The sequence below is a fragment of the Myotis brandtii genome, unplaced genomic scaffold (genome assembly GCF_000412655.1).
Source record: "Myotis brandtii unplaced genomic scaffold, ASM41265v1 scaffold276, whole genome shotgun sequence".
Classification (NCBI taxonomy): domain Eukaryota; kingdom Metazoa; phylum Chordata; class Mammalia; order Chiroptera; family Vespertilionidae; genus Myotis; species Myotis brandtii.
Genome location: NW_005360509.1, coordinates 2206977 through 2217431, shown reverse-complemented (window position 1 = coordinate 2217431; position 10455 = coordinate 2206977).

Below are 10455 nucleotides of genomic sequence, written 5' to 3'. Positions count from 1 at the left end.
GTCCTGCTCTGTACATTAGGTTTGCAATGCATGCAGAATCTTGTTGGTAGTTCTTTGAGCATACAAGGAGCTTTCAAAGTTGTGGTGTCTCCAAACCAAATGAAGACAAACTAAAAAATGCTGACCACATTGCCCTGGCTATCAGGGAGCCTGTGAAGAATTGTAGTATTCATTCCCCACCACTCAGGACCCTGGGGACCTGGGACCTTGCCTTGGTGAAGTTACTTAATCTATCAATTTTCTTTTTTTCTCATTTAAAAATTGTTCAATACTTTATGTTTTATTTCTGTAAATTGTCTTTAAGCCTTTTTAGAAGTGGAGTTTTACTTTTTTTAAAAAAGCACACACCAAAAACTAATAAGAAATAAATGAAATACCAGGAATAGGAATTGGTGTCCTGTGGTATAAACCTACTAACCTTCTAAGTGCTTAGGCTCTGCTCCCAGTCCTGGCTTGGACCCCCATGGTGAGCCTGGACCTGCTGCAGGAGGCTCTTCTTAGGCTGTCCTCTGAGGTTAATGACATAGTCCCAATTCCTGGATAAGTTTATACCCTGGGGCTAATATATACTTACTAGAGGCCCAGTGCATGAAATTCGTGCACGGGTAGGATCCCTAGGCCTGGCCAGTGATCAGGGCCGACTGGGGCCTGCCAGCTGCCGGCCAGGGCCTTCCTTCTGGCTGCTGGCTGGGGCTCCTTCATTCCACACCACCCGCTGGTGGTCAACGCACATCATAGTGAGCAATCCAACTCCCGGTCTCCCAGTCGAACTCTTGAGGGGACAATTTGCATATTAGACTTTTATATATTTATTCCTTCTTTGAATTCTAGCATCTTTGCTCTGGGATTTACATAAAAGACTGCATTAAAACCACCACTATATCCCAGCCAGTGTGGCTCAGTGGTTGAGCTTTGACCTATGAACCAGGAGGTCACGATTTGATTCCTCGATCAGGGCACAAGCCCAAGTTTGAGTTTAAACCCCCTCCCCCAGTGGGGGCGTGCAGGAGGCAGCCAATCAATGATTCTCTCTCATCATTGATGTTTCTCTCTCTCTCTCTCCCTCTCTGAAATCAATAAAATATATATTAAAAAATAATTAAAACAAACAAAAACTCACCACCACATTTATAGACACCCTTATCTTCCCCTTCTTTTTTTAAAGCCAACTAGAAGATGCCTAGATTTTTTGTTGTTGTATTTTGTTTTTAATACTCACCTGAGGATATTTTCTCCATTGATTTCTTGAGAGAGTGGAAGGGAGGGAGGAGAGAGGAGAAAGAGAGAGAAACATCAACATGAGAGAGACACCTAGATTGGTTGTCTCTCAAAAGGGCCCCTACCAGGACTGGGGAACCTGCAACCGAGCTACATGCCCTTGACGGGAATCAAACCCTTGAACCTTCAGTCCACAGGCCAACTCTGTAACCACTGATTGTATTTTTAAGTATGGCTCTGAATTTACTTTATTAATGCCTTGTTTCTTTTTTTTGCAAAAATAGGTGCTAAAACTCATACATGCTTGGTGATTTCCACCTCACCTTGATTTCCACCTCAATTGGCAATATTTGAAAACAAAAGTTCATGTCTATTTGTCTAGGAATATAACCTATAGACACATTTCCATATGTACTGAAGATATGTTGTAAAATGATTTTCACCACAGATTTTGTTTGTCATAGCAAGCAGTGGAAACAGCCTAAATGTCCATCAATAAATGGGGGGGGGGGGGCTAAGTAGTGTCTAATGGTCTAATGGTTCATCCATAAAACAGAATGCTGTGGAGTCACTGAGGATAGTAGGTGGACCATAATGTTCTGAAATAATACATTACTAACTTTTTTAAATGGTGTGGAAAATGGCAGATAAGTTGCTTTGTCTTGCACAAATCACACACATATAAACAAAGGATTTGGAGTTATATTGGATTCAAATACTAGCTCTGCCATTTACCAATGACTCTGCGATACTCCTTAATCTCTCAGTAACTTATTGTAATGACTGTCTCATAGGGTTATGGAATGCACATAAAATAGTGCAGCCAGGGCACAAGGTACTTTCTCAGTAAATGTAAACATGTAATGATGGTGATGATGATGACAGTGAACATTTGAGCTCTTACCATGTGCCAGGCACTCACTGTGTTAATATATATATTTGAAATATGTTTTTATTGACTTTATAGAGAGGAAGGGAGAGGGAGAGAGAGAAACATCAATTGGCTGCCTTCTGCATGACCCCTACTGGGGATGGAGCCCACAACCTGGGCATGTGCTTATCAGGAATTAAACCGGCAACCTTTTGGTGCATGGGTTGACATTTAACCAACTCACCCACACTGGCCAGGGCAAGAGCTTTATATATATTTATTTAATCCTTTCAACAGCCCTGTAAGTATTGGTTTCATCCTAATTGTACAGATAGGGAAGCTGAGGTACAGAATGGTTAAGTAACTTGCCCCAAATACACAGCTAGTAAGTGGTGAAGCTAGGATTCAAACACTGGCAGTCTGGCCCCGTAACCTGAGCTCTTTCTCACTTACAGAATAGCCCTGCCCCTGCTGGACAGTCAGGCCCACTCATGGCACAATTTTGAGGCTGATGAGAGGGTCAGTCCAGTGTCTCAGAGAAATGCTGGCAATACAGGGTGTCCCCAAAATGTATACACACTTTGAATGATTACAAAGGCAGTGTTTATTAAAATACATTTCATTTTCAAAATGTAAGAGAATCACCTGTTAAAGTGTGTGTTTGCATTTTGGGGGGACATCCTGTAATTGTAAATGTCTCCTAAGAGTATGGCAATGCTTTCCTACCTAACACCAAGACAGAACAGTACAATCAGAATGACACCTGAGTGTTTCTGTTGGGGTGTGTGGGGGCGTTTCGCTTTGCCTTGGTTTTCTCCCACCTGGATCCTCTCTGCTCATGGATCTGGGGTCACAGACAGAAACCGGGTGGGAAATTCTTCACTTTGGGCTGAAGCCAACAGGAATCATGGTGTGCGTGTATGTGGGGGTGTGTGTGCGTGTGTGGAGACCTGTCTTTACTGTATGCATTATCTAATAAACACATTTAAATACCAAGAGGATGGAGGACTTTCCCTCTTTCGTAAGGATCCTTTGGTGACTCAGTTCTCATAATGACTTCTCTTGGAACAGTGTGTCAAGTTTTTCAGGGTAGTCAAGACGTCATATATTCTTTAGGGAAGCATTTCCGTAATATTGAACCCACATTCTCTAGTTGGATATTTAACCCAATTCTAATGTGTTGCCTTTGCTAGAAGAAAGCTGGTCCTTGGCCTCCTTATGGCCTATCTGAAAGTGAAGTGCCCTTGAGCACAATTACACCATGACTCAGCCACTGACAGATCCTGAATAGTCCGATGCCAAAACATCTTGGGTCCGCGTTAGCAGCGTGTTTTACTTTCTTTCTTTATCTTCAGACTTACTCAGACTTGTCTGAATATTTATTCCTTACTTCACCGCTAGTCACAAGTGTTTAACCCCCGCTGGCATTCAGTTTGGAAATCCTCATTTTCCTGGGCTAACCTCTCTCCACTGTTCCAATTTTCCAAACTATTGATCAATTTTTCACTCTCTCTGTAAAGACTTCATTTTGAACAACCTGCTGGTCAAGGGATCCTTGGTGCACCAACCCAAGCCAGGACAAAAAGACATCAGCATCCTGAAAAAGATCCCCCTTCAATCGTCTCTGACTCATTGCCTTGCTGACTACCATAAGAAACAATCCCAGAGCCCTTGAGTTGCTCTTTCCCCTTTGTCAAGCTCAATGTTGAAAGTGCCACGCTCACCAGGCCTCCCAGATACTGCTTCTGCAGGGACCAGGCTGCAGAGAACAGAAAAGGTTGGCCCCGGCCAGGGAAGGCAGTAAAGGCAGCTCTCTTCCCTGCGCAAGCCAAGGAGAGGGGTGGCTCTCAGTGAATGTGTTCCATTAAATCAAACCAGAAAGGAATCTAAGGGTAAGTTATTCAACCTCTCTCCTTCTCACCTTTGTTCAAGTTCTGCCGTTGAGATCTGCTTCTCACACTTGGAATTATAGACAGACCCTGCATCGGCTGAGGTTGCAAAGAACCTTATTCTAGAAAGGAAATGATGTGACATAGCTGGGATTTTTAAAAGTGTCACTGACAGCCCAGCCAGTGTGGCTCTGTTGGTTGAGCATCATCCTATGCACCAAAAGGTTGCTGAGGTTGCCAGTTCACTTCCTGGTCAGGGCACATACCGGGTTGTGGGTTTGATCCCCAGTCAGGGCACATACAGAAGGCAGCCGATCAATGTTTCTATCTCTCTCCCTCCCTTTCTCTCTCTAAACATGTCACCATGTCATCGGGTGAGGATTAAAGAGATTTTTTTAAAACCCTTAAAAGGGTTTTTTAGTGTTACTGACTGACAGAAGTAAACATCTCCCATAGAAAGAGATTAACCCTAAAACCAAAACCCTTAAAAATAGGCCCTCCTTTTTTTAGTTAGTAGAATATCATTATTTTAATCTGGAGAGATGTTTAGAATACACTGAATGGGCCATCCACAGTATTATTATCTAACCCCTTAGATGTTTCTCCTTACTTTTCATAATTGAAACTGCTGGTGGGATTGGGCTTGAAAGCCCTCAAAACAAGGAAGGCAGCCCTAACCGGTTTGGCTCAGTGGGTAGAGCATTGGCCTGCGGACTGCAGGGTCCCAGGTTCGATTCTGGTCAAGGGTATGTACCTTGGTTGCAGGCACATTCCCAGTAGGGGGTGTGCAGGAGGCAGCTGATTGATGTTTCTCTCTCATCGATGTTTCTAACTCTCTATCCCTCTCCCTTCCTCTCTGTAAAAAACCAATAACATGTATTAAAAACAAACAAACAAACAAACAAAAAAACCAAGGAAGGTATCATTAATTGATGGTTATGTGTCCAAATCTCAGAAGGCTAGCTCTGGGGGAATATTTTCTCTTTGTAGAGCATTGGCCTCCAGCAGCAGTGAAAGCATTAGAAAAGCTACCAAACCAAAATTGTTGTTCATAACCTCCTCCTTAGGGTCAACAGGAAGAATGCATTTCCCACCGATGTAACAGAAGGGAAAACCGAAGCTCTATTTGTTTCCCCCTTCCTCCTTTCCAAGGTGAAAGGGAGAGTTGTTCTATGGATGAATCTCTTTATTGAGACCTCAATAGAAGCTCCCTCATGGTGTTGATTTACCTATCAAGTAATCTGAAAGGAGGAAACTAGCAGATCCTTCTCACAGAAGGCGGGCTAGAAGTGTGCAGAGGAGAATGGCAATCTTCATCTGTACTAGTGAAAACATGTGGTGCATCGAATAGCAACAGTTCACTAAACATCAGTGAGCACAGTGTTTCAGGACTGCAAGGATACACTGAAAACTACAGCAGAGCTTGACTTCTGGTGTTTGTTAAAACACTTTCTTGCTTTCAGGCATTTTTTATAAAGTCAGGCTTGGGCTCGTTTTCACAGAAGACATGGAGATAATGCATTGACTTGGCTCCACGGAGACCCAGGAGTCAGGAATGGCACCGGGGCTCCACATTCTTGTGGTTATCTGCTGATGGCTTCCCAGGGCCAGCAGTGAGCCCTGAGGAAAGCATGTGGACCAGGAAGCAGGAAGCTATTTTCTCTCTCTGCTTCAGGGGAGATGATGAGTGCTTTGCAGAGGAATGTAAGACCTACAGTATTCTGTAAACTTCTACTAAGACGTGAGTTAGGACCCTGAGACAGTTTTCAAACAGGGCCACTAGTTTCTGTTTCTAAAAGGAGCGGACCTAATCTTGTCTTAGCAGCTGAAAGTCAAACAGCCAGCAAACCTGAGGTCAATTTCAGCACCCTTTAGGATCTATGGTGGCATCCGAGAATGAACACATTCAGACACTGTAATTTTTCAATGTCATTTATTTAAACCAAAATCCATTTATATTTTCAACGGGGGTTGGGGGGGAGGATTTCAAAGATATAAAAATATATTCATATTCAGAACAAACAATTTTGTTCAATTTCTATAAAAAATGAAACTACATTTTTTTGGGGGGGTGAACCCTGTAACGTGGGAAATTGCTTCACTGAAATTCAAATTTCCACATGCAAAAACTTAACTCATTCTGTTTGGGGATTGACTGAAATGGTTAAGGAGCCCAATAAAATAAAATAATTAATTTGTCAGGCCCTGGATGGGTAGCTCGGTTGGTTAGAGTGTCATCCTGATATGCCAAGGCTGTGGGTTTGATTCCTGGTCAGGGCACATACAAGAATCAATCAATGAATGCATAAACAAGTGGAACAACAAATCTCTCTCTCTCTCTCTCTCTCTCTCTCTCTCTCCCTCTCCCTCTCTCCCTCAAATCAATAAATAAAAACTTAAAAAATAATTTGTTAAAGGCAAACACTGTAATCACAGTTGAGACTTTGGGAATAGTCAGTGCATGAACAAAGTAATAAGATCTTTGCTGCCTCACGAGGATCCAGCCACTTCAAACTCTTGAAGCCGTTTCAAAAGTACGTTGTGTTATTTTGGTGACTGGCATGGTTTTGCTTATGTATAAAAATCAGAAAAAGTGGCTTATCTGCTTAACAGTTTCCAAGTTTGTTGCATCTAAGGTGGATGGGTTTGCCCAAGAACTCGGTGGGGAGGAAGCACTGTGGATATAGGTTTCTTCAGAGCTGCAGCATTTTCAGATTATTGCAAGTTCACTTCATAAAATACTGCAATTTACTTTCTTTTTTGATAAATCTGTATTTTTGTGTATATGGAGTCAGGTTTGTGGATATAACCTAACTAAACCCCAGACAAAATCAACAGTGACAAATAATTACCAATGTTAAATGTTGGAAGCACGATAGAGACCCCACTGAAGGCTGAAAGAAGGCTTGAACTTGGGACTCAAATCTATTCCTTAATAATTATGTCACAGGGGGCAAATCACTAAACCAGTGAGCACAGTTTTTCAGTACCGCAAGGATAAATTGAGAACCGCAAAGCATTATTCTGACCTTTCTTACCCTGGCGGACTGTGTAGAAAACAAAATTGATGAAATGTTTGCAAAGAAATTCAAGTGGCTGAGATATATACAGAGCTGCACAAGTTTGAGAGGCTAATAACTGCTTTCATAAAATATACAGCTTTTGACTTGACACTTTGACCTGTGTGTGATCATCATGGTAACGTGACTTTTAGTTTTCAGTATTTCAGTCCCTTCTGTGGGATACAAGGTCTACCCCCTGGCTCAACAGGGACTAGCACTGCGTGCTGTTACAATGAAAGCTACAAGGAGGTGCTTCTTTATTGCTTAATTATTCCCCCCAAAGGCAATTACTTATATCTTGGAAGAAGCAGGACTCTGTAGTGAAAACATGCAGACCTGAAAGCAGTGCATTAATTATTTTATTAATTTCATCTTTTTACATTATGGGAAACATTCATCTATTTACAATTTTTTTGTTCACACACAATCTAAGTAGATAAGCCTATGAAATTCCAATTCATAAATCCATAAAAATGTTCCCCATCCCTCCATCAGAAGGCTTTCAAATGAATCCTTTTTTTTTTCAAACCAAAATAATTTTTAAAAATTACATTTGGGAATTCAGATATGCTAGTGATTTACATTCCAGTTATTTAAAATATGCATCTAGACATGTTTTAAAAAAGAAATTGTAAATTCACAAGGATAAGGCTTAAATTAAAGTGGTAATGCACAGTAAAACATTAAGGAAACATCTATAAATAACAGAAATATATTACAAATAAATTAGTTCTATTTACCATTTCAAATATTAAAAATCTTTAATCCATTTCTTCATCTCTCTTTACAAAAAGGTTATGTGAATTGTATGGAAACAACTGCAAAAAATATAATAAATACTTAATTTCTTTGAACTTTTTTTGATGCGGGAGACAAACTTCTTTTTTAATTCCCCCCTCCCCAAGAAAATGCCCAAACATCTTTGTACCAAAGTTAAACAAAATAAGTAATTTTTCAGGGTACATACATTTTCCATTATGAACTAAGAAACATTTCTACAAATACATCAAAAAGAACAATGTAACGAAGGTTATGCTCATGGATGTCAATTAAAGGGGGCAAGTGGTTAACAAGCCGCTTGATGTGGGGTCACGTTTTAACATCAATAATTAGCTCTTTATAAAGTGTTTGTACAATTTGTGATTTGAAGGAAGGCAAAGGTCATGATGCCTGTAGGCATTTAGCTAAAAGATTTAAAATTCTTACCAAAAATAGCTTATGAATATACAAATACCTCTCACACGGACAAGATAAATAGGACTTCTCTTGTCTCTCTTTAAAATATCCTGGGCTAAACCAGTTTCCAAAGAAAATATTGTAGGATGATCTGGAATCGTATTAGAAATCTATTTCTTACTCCAAATCTTATCTCTACCTCAGGGCACAGAGCTGTTGTTGGGAACATGGGTTTTCCAATGGATACCACTTCCTTCACGTTAATCTGCAAGTTCCATGTCATTTGCAGGACTGAATGTGACCATAGGCTACCCAAGGTGGCAGTTGGCCTTACTTGATGCAAATTTTGTGTGACCTTCCACTGCTGCTAGAAAGTAAATAAAAGATGTATTCTTTTTAGAACCAGCAACACCTGAAGCTCAAAATCTCTGTATGCTCCAATTTTACAAAGCACTCAAGGTGCTTTGTTCACCCTAGTTAAAAGTTTGTTTTGAGATAAGTTAGTAGCCCTTGTAAACCACAGCAGTAAACATTTGTGCCCTGTTTATAAAGATAGCTCAAAGCATCGATGGCTCTGAGAGGTAGCGAATTCCCTAGTGGTTTTTGAATATGTCCATGAAAATAGTTGTTGCCAGAACCCATCACCTCTCTTAATTTCAGAAATAAAATTAAATTAGCACCTGGCGATGCGAGTGTGTTTTTTTGAAAAAGCTTCTCTGGTGCAAGCGTATTTGATGTATGTTTTTAGAAGTCTTTCATTTTTCAATGGTAATTTCTAATACTTTAGGGTGGGAGCTGGACGTAAGAACGCCAGTGATACTTTAAGATCCCCATAGTCTAAATGTATTGACTGCTATGAATAAGGGCATTTACGGAGAACTTCAGCAAAGTGCAGACTGCCCATCCAGCATGACTAAAAATGTAAATCAACATTCTCTGCCAAAAGCCTGGGTATCTTTCAGTGTTTGTGCGTCGTGACTGTTCCCCTCTCCTTGTGGTTGCTGAACGTTGCAAGTCAAATTTTTCTCACTACCTGGGACTTCAAGAGGAGTGGCAGCTCTTTGGAATGAGGCATGTCTATTGGGGTAGAAAATTTATTTTATTGGGTTGACGTGGGACACAATCCTTATGCTAGGGGATGATCGGACTCTATGGAATAGTGAGAGAAGACTAAAGGAAGAGATATGTCAGCAATATGAACTAACAGGTTAAAAGAGATGGCCGTATAGCATTCAAGGGGATGATGGGAAAATCCAAACTCTTCTCCGAAAACCACCTGGCTGCCATGTAGAGCGCTTCAGAAGCAGATGTGTACGTACATAGGTGTGTTAGGTAGGCTCCCCAGGATGGACACTAACAAATTAATAGAACCAACACTTTCCCCTTTAAGACCCTACTGCACAACAATATAATATACATAACACAATAAAGGTTGATGAAACATTTCAGGTCTAAATTTTTTTTTTTAATAATAGAACAAAAAAAAATCCCTATGTATATCTTAAACTCTCAGTGCTTCCTTTGCCTTGCCTTTCTTCATTTTATTGCCTTTCAGAATAGATTAATTTCCCTGAAAGAGCGAATTTACAATCTTCTGCTGATTGAAACATTTGAAGCAGTGATTGATGAAGCATCAGTGAGGCAGTTTGTGAGTGGTGCAGGTACGCCCAGCACCCGCAGATGTTGCTTCTCCCTTCCCCACTACACATCCAGGTCCCCCACCCCCAGCCCAACTCGGTCCCCTCTTGGTTTGTCACTCATGGATTCCGGTGAGATGGCGTGATTTCTGAGGTTGGAAATAAAGTGCTCCATCTGCTTTGCAAAATAATAACCATTGGGGAAATAAAGGGGGGTCGGAGCCCTAGTTTCTTTCACGTGGAAGACGGTTAAGTCCCAAAGGATCCCCCTGTGATACTGGATTTCTGAAATACCCTACGGTTTTATATTGCTGAGCTCTAGGGACACACTAGCTTGAGAGAACTGAGGATGGCGGGTGGCTTAAAGGGGCTATCTCTACACAGGTGGGCTTGGTTTTGCCAAGAAAAGAAAGAGCTGCCTATCCGGGTGAGGCAGGTGACGCATCAGTACAGGTGGCGAAGCTCAGTGAATAACATAGGCCAACTGGTCCGGGCAGAGGGGTGCCTGGGGGGCGGCTCCTGCAAGATGGACAACGACACCGCGACAGTGGGAGTCCCTGGGCTCAGAGACAGACGGGCTCGGAGGCGGAGGGGGCCGGGGG